Raw genomic sequence first — 19,790 nt, forward strand, 5'->3', positions numbered from 1 at the left:
CTGCAGCAGTAAGGCTATAAGCTCTCAGATGTATGAATTCAATTATAGCTGTTAAATGCCTAATTTTTGTAATAGACTAGAATCCTCTATAATAAAATCCTAAACGCGCATGCGTACTTACGATTCCATTGAGATAAATGACAATCCCTGTCGCCGTGATATGTGACTCCATGGCCATATTCTATTTGCGGTGCATGCGCTGGCTTGTGGCGCGTGCAGCGATTTGAGCAGTGGTGGCAGTTTCCTGATAGCTGGTGGTCTTCTGATAGCTGGCGCCTAAAGCAACGGCAGGAGGGTGTCGTGCAGGTGCTGCGAGATGTCCCATGCTGGTAAAATTTCTGCTACTGCTCAGGGAAATGGAGGGGGAGAGGGAAAGGGGGCTGCTTTGGGGAAAGGGGTGTGCTGGGGGCAGTCTGCAATCATGCTTTGCTCTGGGGGGGGGGTAAGACAGAAGGGGGCCACGGAGAGACATGCAGGCATGGTGCAACATAGAAATACAGGCAGGCAGGGGGCCAGGGAGAGAGACAGAGAGACAGACAGAAAGAAAGACAGACAGATAGCCAGCCAGCAGCCAAGGAGAAAGAGACAAAGAAAAAAAACCAGACAGATGAACAGTGGCCAAGGAGAGAGAAAGAAGAGAGACAGACAGAAAGAAAAACAGACAGACAGACAGCGTCCAAGGAGAGAGAGAGAAAGAAAGAAAGAAAAACAGACAGACAGACAGTATCCAAGGAGAGAGAGAAAAAGAAAGAAAGCAGACAGCGGCCAAGGAGAGAGAGACAGAAAGAAAGAAAGACTTACAGACACATCTATTCTAGCACCCATTAATGTAACGGGCTTAAAGACTAGTGTTCTAATAAAATTTGATAAATAGCATTCACAGTATTTCACTAGAAAGCTATTCTATTTCCCTTCTTTGCAGACTTATATACAGTACAACCAACACAAATTCCTGTCACAAAACTGTAAAATTTACACAGCACTTATCAATTCTCTAACAACATGTTCTTTCATCAGATCCAATCACTTTTAATTAGGTTTCCTTACAAATTTGTTAGTCACTCAGAAGCAACACATATCTGCTCTCTCTAGTGTTTCTAGCCTTTCTTCTCTCCAAAAAACAACCAGCTCTGGCAACCCAAGATTATCTTGAAAGTGGGCCTCTTGGCCAATCAGAAGCATGCAACTGTGATATCATTCAAAGTTTACATGCAAGCTCAGATCTGCCTGCAAACGCTTGAATAGATATTCAAGGTTCTCAAGTGACTTTTCTCATGGACGTACATAAAATAACATTATTTCTTCACATATTATTTTCACCAAATATTAAATTTCAAATATTATTTTATATTACATTACATTAGGGACTTCTATTCCGCCTATACTTTGCAGTTCAAGGCAGATTACAAAAGAGCTAACTGGACATTTCCAGTGAAGTTACAACAGTCTTGGTTGGGTTTTTTTTGGTTACAAGGGAGGAGAGGTAGCTGGATTAATTCTGGAAGAACTTGCAAATTGGATATTAAATTGACTGTACGTTACTGTGTGATATAACAAATAGATTACAGTTAGAGTACAAATAAGATTACATTACATTTCAGGGATCTGAATACTTGATTGGTGTTTTGGGGAGGAAGAGATTATTTAAGTGGAGGTTTTGGGGGAGAATTTATCTAGGAGGAGGGGGAAGGGTTGGGTTAATATATCTGGATAAATTTTTTGAAAAGTAGAGTTTTTATTTCTTTTCGAAAAGTTTTGAAGTCGCCCGTTGCCGTCAACAGGTTGGAGATGGAGTGGTTAAGTTTTGCTGCTTGCGTCGCCAGAAGGTTATCAAACATTTTCCCCTTTAGCCACCTTATATTATTTTACTCTAAATACCACATATCACCATAACACACATATTGCCATATCACACATATCACCATATATTAAAAAAAAGACCTGAAACCATAAGGAAACTGGTTTACGTCATTCCACATTACAGTGAAATTATCAGACTATCCCAGCACAGGTGTCTTTAAATTTGGTTTATTTTAATGGATTTTAAATTTAAATCTAAATCTAAAATATTACCTTCTTGCACCACCAAACCACTTTGCACTACCTTCTCAATATCTTTCCCCTACCCCCCACCCCGGTTGCTTTAATCATTTTATAAAAGCTTTTATTTTTTTGCCTATCAATCTCAAAAGCCATTAATTTAAATATTAAAGTTAACTTTCCTAATCCCTGATCTCTTCTTATCTTGATTTCTAGATGTATTCCAGGTCCCTTCTGAGTCTCCTCCATTGCTGGGGCCAGATGTGAGCTCCTGTGGTTGCACCATTGGATGGTCCCAAAATCAAGACCCTGGCTTCGTTTTGGGCCGACTGCTGAACACTTTCACACCGGAGGAACTTGCCTTCTCATCGGGCCCCCTCTGCATCGAGGAGAGGAGCGTGGGAGCCCTGCTCCGCCCCCCTCCCGACACAGGAGAGCCAACTGCTGAACACTTTCACACCGGAGGAACTTGCCTTCTCATCGGGCCCCCTCTGCATCAAGGAGAGGAGTGTGGGAGCCCTGCTCCGCCCCCCTCCCGACACAGGAGAGCTGACTGCTGAACACTTTCACACCGGAGGAACTTGCCTTCTCATCGGGCCCCTCTGTATTGAGGAGAGGAGCGTGGGAGCCCTGCTCCGCCCCCCTCCCGACACAGGAGAGCCGACTGCTGAACACTTTCACACCGGAGGAACTTGCCTTCTCATCGGGCCCCCTCTGCATCGAGGAGAGGAGCGTGGTAGCCCTGTTCCACCCCCCTCCCGACACAGGAGAGCCCATCGCTGAACATACTCATTTACTATTTCTAAATGTCACTTATTATTCCTACATGTTATTATCCTGCTACCTAAGTTTGATTGTCCAGCTGTTCTGATTCTTACCCCACCTTACTGCTGATCATCCAGTTCTCAACCTAGCAGACTACCCAGTTCACTACCCTGTCACTAATCCAGTCCATGCCAACGTCCTTCCTCTTTTGATACAAACTACCTAGCGCCTCCCCGATAAAGCTCTCCAAAAAAAAAAAAAAAAGGATACCATCATCATGAAGCCACCTTCATGGCTCCTTCTACTCCTGCTCTGCTCTTCCCCATACACCACCCCATGCTTGAAACCTCCTTCCCCCAACCTTCCCGACCCCTCAATTAACTCTAACATCTGCCCTGGCCTCAAAATCCCCACATTGCTGCGCACCAGAAATCATCCCTCCAAAAAAACCCTCGAAGAGTCAACCACGCATCCCTAAAACCTGTTCCCCCCGCAAATCTCCCCAATCTTGCTTCAGACTCGCTCAGCCCAGTCCCAACACTCTATTGCAACGCCAGATCCGCTTGCAATAAGATCCAAATCCTGAAAGACCTACTCGAAGACTCAGACCCGGGATTCCTATGCGTCACGGAATCTTGGATCACAAAAGATGACATATTTACACAAAATGAACTCTGCTCCCACGGCTACCAAGGTCTCTTCTCTCCCAGAACTAACCAAAAAGGAGGCGGTCTGGCACTAATTTACAAACCATTCTTCAATGTCCAGCTCATCGAAAAGAGCAGCCACCCCTCTCTAGAATACATGCTAGCCTCGGTTAATGATGAACTCCAACCTCACCCACTGGGTATCCTACTCCTTTATCGCCCACCTACCCCTTGGAACAAATCCTCTGACCTCGTTCTCGAAACCATTTCAAACGCCTTCCTCAAATTTCAAAGACTTCTGATCATTGGGGACATCAATCTCCACCTTGATGACAACACCAACAAGGATACGATCGAACTGAAGAGCTTCCTCATCTCTCTTGGTTTTTCCCCCCCTTCCCCTTCCCCAACCCATGAAAAGGGACACACTCTAGACCTCATTAGTTTCCTGGACCTTACCGCCTACAAAACCACAGCCGGCGACACCCGCTGGGAACAGGTCCCCTGGTTTGACCACTTCCTTGGGACCTTCTGCCTCCCCATCTTCATGTCGCATCTCGGGGCCCCTCCCCCCTCCTCCAATTCCATCACCTTTCGCAAAAAAATTTCAAGCGACCTGTTCTGGATGAAATTTCTCAAACAACTCTCCTCTGCTCCCAAGCCTACAGATCCCGAATCCAACTGGCATAACTGGACCTCCCTCTCCGAGTCCACCTACCTCTCCCTTGCCCCCCTTTCCACCAAATCCATCTCCTACCCTCGCAAAGCCCCCTGGTACCTCCCTTATCACAGAGAATTAAAGCAGAAATGCCGTGCCCTAGAGCTCATATGGAAAAAATCTAACTCCCCTATAGACAGACAGTCCTGGAGAGCCAACATTAAGCTCTACAATTCAGCACTAAAAAAGGCTAGGAAAAACTTTTACGGTGAGAACATATCCAGATCCAACAACCAGAGCAGTACACTTTTCAAAATCTGGCGCTCTCTAACCTCCAAAAAAGACTCCACCTCTCTCCTCTCCTCTCCCTCATCCGAAGTCCTAGCAAAATTCTTCAATGAAAAGGTCACCACCCTTCGCTGCTCCTTTCCACCTGCAATCTCCTACAACTCCCTAGTTCGCACTGACTCCAACTCTACTCCAACGGCCTCTAACAATATCCCAGCCGATAGACTCTGGGCAGCCTTTGAACACATATCTGAATCCCTCATCCTCAAACTCTGTCTCAAACTGAAATCATGCAATTGCTCTTTAGATCCTTTCCCCTCCTACCTCTATGAGGAAATACCCACTCAGGCCATCTCCTCCATTACCATACTCCTAAACTCCGCCCTACATTCAGGCCTTTTCTCCCCAGAAATGGGCCATATTGCCTTAACCCCTCTATTGAAAAAACCCGACCTCGACCCTTCCTCACCATCCAGCTATCGCCCAATAGCAAATATTCCTCTTTTAACCAAGATGCTCGAGACCATCATATCAACCCAACTCTCATCCTATCTAGAGAAATTTTCCATTCTCCTACCTTACCAATATGGCTTTCACCCCAATTTCAGCACTGAATCCCTATTGACCTCCCTAATCTCCAAGGTTCAACAAGTTCGCTGTCCTCCTACAATTCGATCTTTCCGCCGCTTTTGACGTTGTCCACCACGATATCCTGATCTACCAACTCTCCGATATCGGCATCACCTCTACAGTCCTTGAATGGTTCTCAAAATTCCTCCGTTCCCGATCCTACACTGTCAATAGGAATGGCATCTCATCTCCCCCCTGGACACCAATCTGTGGAGTCCCGCAAGGCTCACCTTTATCTCCTATCCTTTTCAACATTTACATGACCTCTCTAAAACTCCTCCATCTATCCCCCCTTGAAACAATTTACACCTATGCTGATGACATCCTTGTCCTTCTCGAGACCGACTCGAACCTCACCAATCTCTCAGAGAACATATCTTCTTGTATCTCGAACCTCCAATCTTGGGCCCACACCGTCCAAATGAAATTGAATGAAACCAAGACAAAACTCCTTTGGCTCGGCCCAAAATTAGCTCACCTACCCACCACAATCCCACTGTCCTCTGGCTCCACTCTGCAGCTAGAATTCTCCAGCAAGGTCCTAGGCGTCATCATTGACTCTACATTGTCTTTCAATGACCACCTCAACTCCCTGGTAAAAAAATGCTACTTCAGCCTACACTTGTTGAGGAAAGTAAGATCATGTTTCCATCAAAATCATTTCTCTGTTCTTGTCCAATCCATCATCCTCTCCAGACTGGACTACTGCAATTCTATTTTCATAAGCCTAACAAAGAAAAACCTTCACAAACTCCAACGGATTCAAAATGCCGCTGCCAAGCTTATCTTTGCAAAAAGTAAATTTGATCACGTCTCACCACTTCTCTCCAAGCTTCATTGGCTCCCGATAATTTCCAGAGTTCACTTCAAATGCATCTGCCTAACTTTCAAGATCCTCCATGGCATCCTTCCTCCATTAATTCCACTCTCCTGGAATTCCTCAAATCTTAATACCACCAGACCTACCCAAAATCTAAAATTATCCTTCCCCTCACTAAAAGACATCTCCCACCCAGGAAAACTGGGGACCTCCCTCCTCTTCAGATTCATCGAGCTCTGGAATAGCCTTGCTTCCCCTCTTTGGAACCTGAATGCCCAACATCTGAAAACCTGGCTTTTCTCAAAAACCTAACACTCCCTCCTCTTCTGACATCCCAGCCCGCTAACATTCTCCCCTCTCTGACCTTCACCCATCACTCCCTTGGAGTTCCTTTCTCATTACAATTCTTGTAAACCGTGCCGAGCTCCACAAATGTGGAGATGGCGCGGTATATAAACCCAAGATTTAGTTTAGTTTTAGTTTAGTCTATCCAGAGCTTTGGAGCATTTCTGTACATGTGTGGAAACTCCAACAGACTGATGCCAGTCAAAGCATTAGTCCTTTCCTTGCTGCATGGCTTCAACAGTCACATATGAAGCCCTATAACCTATCACAATTTCCACGGCCTTTGAAGCTTCTCTGGCTGGATTCTCCTGCCATTTGGAACCTTTTCACCCCTGATACCTGCAGCCTTTATGGCTCTGGCTCCCTAGCCCTAACGATAGCGCTCCTCATGACACCAGATCACAATACCAGGTTTCCCCTGGAGCCTCAGCTCTGGCCAGGTAACTTTCAATATTTAACCCTGAGATTACAATAATTAACAAAACTTTTTTTTTTTTTTTTTTTTTTTTAGGAGTAAGGGAGATAGGATACAATTTCTTCTTATTTCTTTGGATTTCTAGCTCTTTTGGAAGTGGTCTGAAACTACCTACACTTGGTCCCTAACTTTATGACTGGTCAGTGATGATCTGCTGAAGCACCCTGACCCTTCCTGCTGCTGACCGTCACTTCTCTAAGGAGGGAATGGGGAGAGTTTTGATGGTGCAGCTAAAAACCATGTGACACCGGGAAGAGAAAGAGTTAGCAAGACAGAGAGAGGTACCAGGAGAGCCTCAAGACTCAGCAACCTCTATGGGAGAGAACCCACAGTGCCAGACAAGAGAATGTAGAAAGGAATCTGGAGCTTACAGTACCTCCAAGGGCCTCAAGAAATAAATCCTGGCTCCAAATGGAGGCTTTGACCCCCATTGAGCCATCTCCCTATCCTGGCCCAATGATTGCGAATCTAGTCCTAGACTTACTCATCAATGGGCAGTTGGGTATCTGAGACTTTATAAATATACACATGAATATTATATAAGAACTCCTGGAATTACTATTTAGCTACTGTGAGATAGTAACATAGTAAATGATGGCAGATAAAGACTCTATAAATTAATGATTTAATTTAAATTGTCCTTTTTCTTAGATATTTCTGGGCCAGAAACCCAGAGCTCTGCCTGTTTGTGTGCTTAGGTTCCATCTATTGGAGTCTCCGTCAAAGCTCCTCCAGCCCATCTTAACCATCTCAGCTATTGAAGCCCTCCCCAGCCCGCCCTCAACTGAATGGGACACAGACAGTGTAAATCTGCCCAGTACTGGCCTTAGGTCTGCAATATACTGTATACCCATTATTTTCTGACTAGAGATCCTTTGTGTTCATCCCATGCTTTTTTTAAACTCTGTCATCATTTTCATCTCCACCTCCTCCCAGGCAGGTGAAGAAGAATTTCTTTGTAAAGAAGAATTTCCTAACATTACTCTTGAGTCTACCATCCCTCAACCCCAAATTATGTCCTCTGGTTTTAGCATTTTCCTTTTTCTGGAAAATATTTTGTACCACGTTAATAACTTTCAAGTATTTGAATGTCTGAATCATATCTCCCCTGTCCCTCCTTTCCTCTAGGGACGGTTCCTATTCTTCACCCATAACCACACCTACTTTTCAGGTAGGCTTCGTTAGGTGTCACAAAGTGCATCAACTTAGGCATTTCTAGGAGTACTAAGAATTCCATGTGGAACTCCTAATTGGTCATTTTTTTTTTTGGATTAGCTGGAAATTGGTGCGGTCAATTACCATGCCTATTAAGCCAATTAAAAAAAAAAGTTGTGTGTAGATTCCAAAGATAGGTGTCATTAGGCATCCTTGATTAGGGTGCCTAGCGGCACCTAATGTAGGCATACTAAACAGAATCCAGCCTATAGGGTCATATTCTATATACAGCATTAAAAAAAAAATCAATGCACTTAGCACAATTCTACAAAGTGTGCATACTTTTTATAGAATTGTGCTTTCCGCCTGTGTGCAATGCATAACATAGGTGCAAGCCTGAGGCCCTCTTTTTCTAAGGTGCGCTAACCGATTAGCGTGCGCTAAACGCTAACACGTGCATCTTAGTTTATGGATGCATTAGCGTTTAAGCCACGCTAATTCAATTAGCGCACTCTAATCAGTTAGTGCACCTTGGTAAAAGAGGGGGTAAGTTGTGTACATATCAGGCAGATTCTATAACAATGCGCCTAAGTTTTAGGAATGCCCTTGGTCCTCCCCCTTTTCAAATTCATGCTGTAACCCCCACTGTGGTCCGATCAGGACTTCACAGCGCTCCAAGTGGTTACACAAAAAAAAATACACTAGCTTGTGACCCGGCCTGGAGTCACCCTGCAGGACTGAACTGACACACTCAGGAACCCAAAACATAAACCACACAAAAAGAAGTTTTAACTGAAAGTATTTCACTTTTACTTCTCCAAACATAAAAGTCAGTAATCCATAAAACAAGGATGAGAATGCCAGAAGGAAAACTTTCAGCAAAGCAAAATACCAAAACGATGGCAACATAAAACAGCTCCAAAATAAAGTCCAAAACTTTCACTTGTTATTGACTTAGTCCAAACCGCCTCTGAGGTTTAGCTCTCCTCAGAGCTTGCACTGCCTGCTCCCAAACAGGATTATTCAAAATACAAAAATAAAGTTCTTTGCACTTGTTCTCACACTTTATAGTCCTAAAAATAAAGCCTCCGGCAGCCAATATGCTACTGCCGGGCAAAGGAGAGTGTCCCAGGTTTTGCACAGAAAAAGCACTAGTTTGGGCTTTCACAATTTCCCTCCCTGGGTGACAGCAAAACCTCTCCCCAAAATGACACTCATAGCTTTACAGGAAAACCAAAAATTCTGAGCTCTAACAATCAGCTCCCAAAATCAAATAGTCCCAAAAGACAGTTTCTTGAAAAAAAAACTCACTGTTTGCAGTTGGTAATTAAGCCAATTTCCATAGCCTCAGGTAAGTTTGCATCAGCTTCCACAAAGCTTTCTTGGACTTCCATCGGACATTCAGCTTCCAGCAAAGACAGTTCCTCAGCTTGTCCAATCTCCTCTACTTTCATTGATGTAGGCATAGTGCACCTGCTTGACCCAGGGAGAATCTCAGGGAAAGCAGGTTTGAACCTCCTCCCTAGCCGGCCTGCCTGTCTGTTCTCCACTGTGGGTTTTTGTATCTTAGGGACACGCCCTAAACTAGCTGTGTCAGCAGGACTCAATGTGGCTCTTGGGCTCCTCCAGTGGTGACCTGGATACTGATCACCTAACTCATGTTCAGACAGATCGGGCTCCTTCTGGTGGTTAATAGGAAAATTGTCAGCATCAGAAACAGAATGAACTTTGCCCACTCCTTTCCTGGCTTTCCTTTGTACCTTGCTTTCAGACCTAACTGGGACCTTGGCGGGAATAACTCCTGTATGGTCACAATGCACTGCAAATTTGTGTTCGTTTTATAGAATCGCACTGAGTTGTGCGCATACCTTTTAATTAGTCCTAACAAGTATTGATTATGAGGTGTTAATTGCCAATTATCAGCACTGATTAGGCCAATTGATTAAGTGGTATGCATACATCGGCTATGTGCACTGATTTGAACGCACAACATAAGGCACCATATACAAAATTTGGGGGGTTACTGTGAGATTCTTACCTTGCTTACCCCATAGTAATGTACTTTTGTTGATGTGCCAGAATATTAATATAATGGGCCTGATGTATTAAAGGGATTTTCCTATTTTATATCGATGAGTAAATTGCTCAGTACAGGGGCCCTGATATTTTAACTACAATCATGTAATATAGCATATCACAACCAGCATTCTATCTAAAGCAAGTTATATTCTAAACTGATTTCATGCTGGTTTTAAATTAAAATAAATTATTTTCAAAAAGTTAGAACTGTATATAGTAAATACTATGATCATCACACAGACTACAAAGTAAAATGTAATAGAGTCCTTCATTTTAACAAAACCAGTTACTCGAACGAAGACGTGGTAAATATTGAAAAGACTTTTGATCAGAGGGAGAAAGTTGTTGAAATAAATAGAAAGTTATTAAGACATGGGGTTCAGCAATAGAGAGGATACGCTGACAAGTATGGCAAATATATGTTGGAAGAGAAAGAAAATTGGAATTAGACAAGTGGCAGGAACAGAAAGTATAATAGATAGAAATAAAATTGACAAGGTATGGAAGAAACAAATCCATGGAGAATTTTGAAAATAAGGCTGGCAATTTGAATTAGACTCTAAAAGATAAAGAGCTATCGACATCCCCCCCAAGGACTGAAACAATCCAATATTTTTTGATGTGGAGGTGAAAGAGTAAGAAGCAACATATAGGCACTGGGAATTGGTTAGCCAGAGAAGAGATAGTTTTATAACAATAAATAGAAGTGTGATTCCAGAAAGTGATGGACATGTACAATAGTGCCATAGTAATAAAAGGAAAAATTCTGGCATCAGAGGTTTCAGATAAACTATAAATCTTCATCAAGGATGACACCAAGATAATTCTGAAGATTATGAGGTAACTTTGAGGCCACAATGAAGATGATAGAAATGCACTATAATAGTTGACAACACTTATTTGACTGGAATAGAAGAGTTTCAGTTTTGGTGAGGACATAGAGGCCTCAGAAATGGGTTCTCTATGTCCATGAAGACAAATGTTTTAGAGTCCTTAAGAAACCCCAAGCTGCAATATGATATAATGGAGTCTGGATATTTCTGTCACTCAAAGGGCAGGAAAGGTCTCCTCTCCAAACTGAAGGAAATTATAAAAGGGCCTTGCTTGCAAAAATCCACAAGAGCGTGGGAGGCTGTTCCCTCCCATCCAGTGATATCAGAAGTGACACCCGGTGACACCGAGCATGGACACCGGAGTTCCAGGAGATACCATGATCCGGGCAGCTCTGCTGCATCCTGAGAGATGCCCGAGGGCTGCGATTAGCCGCCAAAGGAGATCTCTGGGCTGGAGGGAGCAAGAATGAGCTTGAGGGCATAGGAGGTCACTCTGTTCCCCCTAGTGATTTTGGAAGCAGCACTGGTGATGCTGAACGTAGACACTTAGCAGTCTGTCACCCAAGGCGTAAGCCAAAGGTGCGCTTCTTAGCACACTGCTTTGCCAGCATTTTGCACAGCAGAGATAACTGAATAACTGAGAAGCACCTCATTGAACTACAGTTGCCAGGTTCATAAGAGCAACACCAGAGGGACTCTGAAACCATTGGTAAGTGAACTTTAACCTACAAGCTAAACCATTTGCAAGATAGAAATCATCTCAGGCAACAGCAACATTAGACATCTAACCAGAGAAAATACTTAAAGAAATAGTGGTGAGAATTTTAGACTCTACCTATCTCCTCAAATCAAATAATAAACCTATCAAAATGTAGTGAATATTACTAGAAAGCTTATAGTTGATGACCGTTGAAGGTTTACTAGGTCAACAAACTGACTCTAACTTCAGAAACAGAATCCCAGTCATTATAGACACCTAATAAACTGCACTGACAGAATGCCACACAATATAGAAATGATTATGCCTTGCAGTAGAAAAATCAAGAAAAGTAATCCACAAAAAACAGAGTGGTAGAAAACTGGAACGCTCTTCCGGAGGCTGTTATAGGGGAAAACACCCTCCAGGGATTAAGACAAAGTTAGACAAGTTCCTGCTGAACCAGAACGTACGCAGGTAAGGCTAGTCTTAGTTAGGGTGCTGGTGTTTGACCTAAGGGCCGCCACGGGAACAGACTGCTGGGCACGATGCTTACCCAGCAGCATCAATTCCTATGTTCTTATTACCTGAGAAAGATCAGATCTCCACCCAACTTCAACACCTATACTATGCTGTTACTTAAATGTCAGGTCAGTCTGTTACAAAACATCACTGATTCATGATATGATCGTGGAATCTGAAATAAGAATAATGTTTATCACAGAAACATGGATAAAAAATACCCAAGATCCTCTATCCCTAGAGATCTTCCCAGTGGGCTGTAAGATACTACAGGTAAATAGACAAAGAGAAAAGGAAGAGGAATAACAATAATATGTACAAACGCTTTCTAGAAATGGAAAAAGTTAGTTTCATATGTATCTTAGAGATTCTGTCAACTAAAAGGAGATCAGGGACAACAATCCCTAGGCCTTATACTATGCTACAGACCTGGGCCCTGGTCAAAGAGTGCACCAAAGATGTATGAATACATAAAGAAAGCTGTGCTATCCAATCCCTTCATGATACAACTAGGAGACTTTAATCTACCTGACTTTAATCTACCTGAGGCTGTAGTTTTGAGCTCTGTGCTGCTCCTTGTGAACCTGGGCAAGTCACTTAATCCTCCATTGTCCCAGGTACATTAGACTATGAGCATGCTGGGACAGGTGGAGGGGCATAATCAAAGGAAACATCGAAGTCCGTTTTGGGCCTAAGTCGCAAGTCGCCCAACATATATTTTTTAAAAATTCGTCCAACTGTACGTCCAGCTGTCTGATCGCCCAAACTCCTAAGTCATCCATCTTTATACCCCATTTTCATCCACAAATTTGTCCAAGTCACAAATGTCTAGAAAAAGATCTTTTGGACACAGGAGGGGCCATAAAAGTGATGGACTGGACACCCAGACATGGCACCAGAGTAGTGGGGTACCTTACAGGGCACTGCTGTGAACTTCACAAAAATGGTCCCATATAAACATCTCACTACAGTTCCCTTATAGGTCATGGTGAGCCCCCCCAAAACACCCGAAGAATCTACTAGACCCACCTATCTACCACCCCAATAGCCCTTACGGCTGCAGGAGCCACTTATATGGCAGTACAAAAGGGTTTGGGTTTTTTTTGGGGGGGAGTGCAGTGATTAGAGTGGCTTATGGGCCTGGACCCTTCTCTCTATGGTTCACTAACCCACCCTCAAGACCACTTAAGCCACCTTTGTGCAGCTCTACTAGGCTTTCCTATGCCAGGCTGCCAGATGCTGATGTTCTGGAGGCAGATATGTAAAGTTGTTATTATTTTTATGGGGGCGGCAGTGATCACTAGGGCAGTGTGTGTGTGTGTGGGGGGCTGTACTTTGTGTCTGCAGTGCTTATCTGGTCACTTGGATACCTTCTGTGGACTTAGACCTGGTTTTAGATGGCCTAAGTCACAACATGCAAGTTCCATCTTGGCAGTGTTGTAAAACTTTTGGTTATACATGCAGTACAACTAAGTCTAGGACAGCCTATGTCTTGCCCATATCACGCTTTCCTGAAATGCCCCTTTTAGCTCTTGGCATACAGCAGCACTGTAAAGGCCTAAGTCGTGAAGGCCTAAGGCCACCCAGTTTGATTATCAGCACTTGTACGACTTGTGTTACTGATCGTCCATGTGCCAATTTAGGCTGATTTTTAGGTGTATTTCTGTTTTGATTATGAGCCCCAAAGGCTACTGTGCGCAGAGCAGCAGAAGGAAAAATGCTTCTGTACCTGATTTGCAAACCCATTCTGAGCTCCTTTGGGAGGACTGGCTAAAAAATTGAATAAATAAATAAACAGTAGTTAAAGATAAGAAAGCACACTGTAGGCAAGGTGTTTTTCATTAGTTGCAGCAAGATTGTGAAGGAATATCTCTGTCTGTTGAGATACAGAGCTAAACCTGTTAAGTTTTCATTACAAAAAAATAAAGATACATCAATTTCCAATGGCTGCATTCAGGGACTTTGATTTGGTACAAGTAGATGGGAGTATATGAACATTGGTCTTCTTATTAGAGTTTTTAGGCATTGTTCCATTTTAGATTTTATTTACTATTTATGTGTATGGGGATGTTTTATGAATTCATATTATCATTTTTAGATAGTCTAAACTGTGTTGAATAATTGGTTCAGGAAGATCATATAGAAGTTTTCATAAAGAAAAACTAAGATAAAAAAACAATGTACAGTAATACTTTTATTATTAGAAATTGGATAAGCGACTGAATCAAATTTTAATAAAAACTTAAAAACTTGAAACTAATTTTTGACTAGCATTTGGGAGTTAAAATCTCTTTCTAAGGTCAAGACAGAATCAGACATATTATTCTTGGAGAAAAATAAGACAGTCCATTAATGATAAAAAGTTTGATACAAGTATAACCCAGGTCTCACACTCAGTCTAGGGGCACCAGCTACCACTTTTGGTCAGGTACCTGCGACCAGTGCATACAAAAGGAAAATCAGTTTGTGTTCGAACTGGGTGAAGGCCAGGGCCAGGCTAAGTTCCAATAGACTGGAGGATAATTTTCCCTGGGTTCAATCACTCTATGCAGTCCTTTCCTTAGAATAATTCATGCTGAGACTATGGTGCCGTTGATAACTTTTTTTGGTTTGTAGTTCCAACTGGCAAACTGTTTACATCTTAATTTCAGAGTACAGAAATTGGTAAAAGCTGTCATAATACAGTCAAATCATTCATGCCTTCATCGTGTTTCCCAACCACCCCAATCTTTCAACTCCAGTGGTGAACCGCTCCAGGTCCACCCTCGTCCCTCAGCCCAAGACCATGCTATCTTCCCACCAAGCTGAAACAATCCACTGCTGCTCCACTTCCAGGGCAGTCACTTACTTTCTTTTTTACCCCGCGAAGGTAGGTATTCACACTGACTGTGTCTGTCCCCTCCTGGTATCAACACTCGGGTGAAGGGATCCTCTGTCATAGTGCTCAGTGGATCACTCTGGGTCACAACCTCTTTCCTCAACCCAGGGCTACCCTTTCTTCCCTGCCAAGCTGATAAACTCTTCTGCTTGCTCTGCTACCAAACTCACTTAGACTCTCTCCCCACATGCTTACAACTCTTTCAGGAGTCTCCCTTATTACCGCAGGCTCTGGTGGATCAATTCGATAACCAAAAGCCCCGCTCTTGCTCCTCACTTCCCTTTTACCTGCTATTCCTCTTAAAAAAAGAGGACATCTGACCCTGCCCTGTTTCATCCCCTGCCTTGCCCCCACACGAACCTCTTGTCTCCTTCCCTGAGCTCAGGGCTGTGTCTGCAGGGCCTCTGCACATGTACAGACAGCAATGCGATGATGTCATGCACACATGTGTGTGATGCCATCACATCGTTTGGGGCCTTCTAAAACCCGGATAAACTGCTGGGTTTTGGAAATCCCTCCGGGCACCTGGACAGTCCTCTATAAAGAGGACATGTTCAGGTTTTCCCAGGCACATAGTAACCCTACCTTTCCCAATCAGGTCAGGATCTTCCAAGTCCTCCCACACAGTTCTTTTATCCACATAACTACTCAGTGACTGCCTAGACTACCAACACTGTGCTATATCAGCTCAGATTCACACATTAACAACGATGTTGTTTTGATCTATGGATCCCATATCACAGTGACCCCTGATGCAAGCACTTATGTTCAGCGAAACACAGTACCGTGTCGGGTCCATGTTACTGTACGTTCCAGATTGAAAAAATAAGACTTTTCTTCATATTGCTGGCTCTTGCAGAGTGCTCATTGTCCGTTCCCAGTGTCTTCTTTGCTGTTTGGTACCTGTGGGTTTTCGTACTGTTGGACTTTTGGTTGCATCCCCAAACAATCTCCCACCTCCTGCTCTGCAGCAGAGGCATTCTTCATGGGGGCTGGGGGAGGGGGGGTCGCACAAGTGTACTTTTATACAAAATAAATTCCTTTCAAGTTTTTGATTCTTTCCTCAGATGGTACAATTCTCATTGGTCAAATAAAGAGCAGGATACATTTCCATGGTAGAGCATTAGCTATGTTAATGTCTATACTAATGAACTCTGTTGGGAAGAAAATGGGAAGGGGATGGAGATAGTTACCTTACAGGAGAGCAGTGTCTCTAAAGATGGATAAATGAACATTTTGACCCGGGGGGTTGAATGCTATTATCTGACTGTCTTGACATTGTAAAACCCTAAGGCAAATCACTTGCTGTTTAAATTATGGAGAAGGCAATCTGTAGTTTACTGACAATTTTTCAGTTACTTTCATTTGCTGCTAGGATCCCAAGGTATATAGGGCTCTTATTTCTTTTCATTTGCCTTTCAATTCTTCTATTATGAGGCATATGATATTGGTCAGTTGCGGGTGCAGAGATTACTTTTTAAGAGCCCTGTTAATTGCTCACTCGACCAAGGTTACAGCAGTTTAGCAGATTTATCATTTAAGTGATAAAAAAAACCCTGCCCCTTAAACATAATTTATCATCAAGTCAGTGCAGGGGCTGTCTCTATCAGTGAATGAAGAACAGTTTTGAGAATTAAATCAGAAAGACAGTTATCTGCCATCATAACAAGTTGAATAATTGGCAACACTTTCTACAGTAAGTGAAAGCTTGGATTAACATTTTCCAGTTACAATAGATACCAGGAACATTTGCAAGGTTCATTAAAAAAGGCAGTTGAGATTAGTAATGCACTATTTAAAAGAATATTATAAAAGGGATGACTGGATGTTATACACAAATGTATGGTAATAGTAAATCTTCCCTGAACCTATAACAGGGGTGAGAGGAAGAGACAGCTCGACCCAACAATAGATAAAGAAATTATTAATAATAGTGATGAACGGGAGCCCTTAGTCACACAGCTGTAAACATTGACTACTGCTAGATTTCTTCTTTTCCTTTTTTTTTAATTGTTAAGATTAAGGGGAAATTCATCAAGGTATGGTAAAAGATCATCTGTTACAACACTTTGATTCCCCACAGAATTCAGCAACCTGCAGGATCTTGGTACTCTCAAGCAGATCCTATGGAGCTCATAATCAAAATCCCGTCTAAATCGGCACTTGGATGATTAATACGACAAGTCATCCAAGTGCCGATAACCAAAATAAGTTTTAGACGTATTTAAAAAAACGCTTAGGCCTCTTCAGTGCTGCTGTATGCCCAGAGCTGAAAGGGGTGTTTTAGGAGGAGTGATCAGGGTGGGATCTGGGCAGGACGTGGGCTGGCCTAGACTTAGTCGTACTACAAGTATAACCAAAAGTGTAACGAAGCTGCCTGGACGGAACTTGTATGTTGTGACTTAGGTGATGTAAAAGCAGGTCTAAGTGCCCAGAAGGTATCCAAAGTGATCAGATAACTACTGCAGACATAAAGTACAGACCCCCACACACTCCCCCAGTGATCAATGAGCACCCCCCAACACCATAAAAATCAGAATAAAAACGTACATGCCTGTATCTAGAACATCAGCACCTGGCATAGGAAAGCCTAGTAGAGCACCAAAGAGGTAACTTAAGTAGTCTGGGCCTATTGGGGTTGTAGACAGGTGGGTCTAGTAGGTTTTAGGGGTGTTTTGGGGTGCTCACCATGACCTATAAGGGAGTTGTGGTGAGATGTTTATATGGTACCCTTTTTGTGAAGTTCACAGCAGTGCCCTGTAAGGTACCCCACTATTGTGTTGCCATGTCTGGGTATCCAGTCCATTACTTTGCTGGCCCTTCCCACATCCAAAAGGTCTATTCAAACTTTGGCGCTCTCTGATCAGTTCAAATCCTAAATCTGATCAATCTCCATCTCCCTCAGCTGATGCTCTAGCTTGCTTCTTCCAAGATAACATTTCTCTTAACAGGCAATCCTTTCTTGCAGTAGATATTTGATATTTTTCTATATACTCTAAGGATCCTGCAATGGAGATCCCAGCAGATCGTTTCTGGTGCTCTTTCAATCCAGTGTCCGAACTTCAAGTTTCTAAATTGTATGAAAAGATGAGAAAGTGTAAATGCTCTCTTGACCCTTTTCCGTCATATCTATTTGCTAGTATTCCCTCACAAGCAATAACTTGGTTGACCACTCTTTTAAACTACTCATTGGAAAACAAATACTTTTAGCATTCCATGGGGCAAATAACTCTCACCCCTCTTCTAAAAAAAGTAGATCTAGATCCTACCATTTCCTCTCATTATCGACCAATTGCCAACATACCTTTGTTGACAAAAATGGTAGAATCAATCGTCACTAGTCAACTTACTATCTTGAGAAATTTTCAATACTTCAACCATTTCAACATGGATTTCATTCAAATTTCAGCACGAAACCTTGCTGATCTCCCTACTTTCAAAAATTCAACAATTACGATTACAAAACAAATATGCTATTTTGCTTCATTTTGATCTATCTGCGGCGTTTGGCATAGTGCATCACGACATTTTGCTTTATTTACTTTCAGACATCGGTCTTAATCAGGCTGTTCTCGACTGGTTCTCTAAAGGCTCCTTTATCAAGCCACACTAACGGGGTTAACACGCGCAACATTTTATCACGCGCTAACCCCCACACTGGCCAAGAAGAGGCAGTAGTGGCTAGCATGGCCAGCGGTTTAACGCGCGCTATTACACACATTAAACCGCTAGCGCGGCTTGATAAAAGGAGCCCTAAATTCTTATCGTCTCATTCCTATTCAGTTAACATTAAAGGTGACATCTCAAAATCCTGGTGGCACCCTTGTGAGGTCTATTAGGGTTCTCCGCTCTCCCCAATCTTGTTCAATCTCTATATGACTCCATTGAACCTTTACAAGTTGTCAGCTTGAGAAACACTGTTCACCTATGCGGATGACATCTTTTTATTAATTGAGATTGAGTCAGATCTCACCAACCTAGCCTTTAAAATAAATCATTGTAAGTTCAAACCAAGCCTGGGCTATGTCCGTCCAGATGAAGCTAAATGCTGCAAAAACAAAACTTTTATGGCTAGGCCCAAAATTGGACTGTCTTCCTCCAACTGTAACTTTGAATTCTGGAGTCTCCCTGCAGATCGAGTTCTCTTCCAAGATACTGGGAGTTCTCTTACCTTTAAGGATCAAATAAACTCTCTTGTCAAGAAGTGCTTTTTTAGCCTTTGAATGTTGAGAAAGGTCAGAAACCTTTTCCACCAACAACACTTCTCTGTTCTGGTCCAATCTAACATATTATCCCGCCTAGATTACTGTAACGCTATCTATCTCGGCATAACAAAAACCTGCCTTCAAAGACTCCAACTGATACAAAATACCGCAGCGAAATTAATTTTTGGAAAAAGTAAATTTGATCATGTGTCTCCTTTGCTTTTAAACCTTCATTGGCTTCCGGTCTATCTCAGGATTCACTTTAAATGTGCATGTATCACTTTTAAAATTTTATATGGTATCTTCATCCCTCTTGTCCCTTTATTATGGAATGCTTATTGATTCTCCTATGCAAGATGCACCCAACAATTCAAACTCTCCCTTCCTTCAGTGAAAAGAATCAATGAAGTCAAGAATTTCAGTCAATACTTGGTTTTCAAATTTTCTCAACTATGGAACGAACTTCCTCTTATTTTAAGGGGTCTTGGTCCTTTTCAACTTTTTCATAAATCTTTAAATACTATTTTATTTGCCACTTTGGAAACTAGTCATATTAATATTTTCAGATTGTTACTTTTTAAAGTATTTTTTTAGTTACTGTTAACCGAGTTGAGCTCCTTTCTGGCTGAAGACCTGGTATATAAAGCTAAGTTTTAATTTAGTTTAGTTTAGTTTGTTCTAGGCGTTTTTGACTTGGACAAATTTTTGGATAAGAATGGGGTATAGATGACTTAGCGGTCTGGCTGATCAAAC

Source organism: Geotrypetes seraphini, chromosome 1, assembly GCF_902459505.1.
Source record: "Geotrypetes seraphini chromosome 1, aGeoSer1.1, whole genome shotgun sequence".
Lineage (NCBI taxonomy): Eukaryota > Metazoa > Chordata > Amphibia > Gymnophiona > Dermophiidae > Geotrypetes > Geotrypetes seraphini.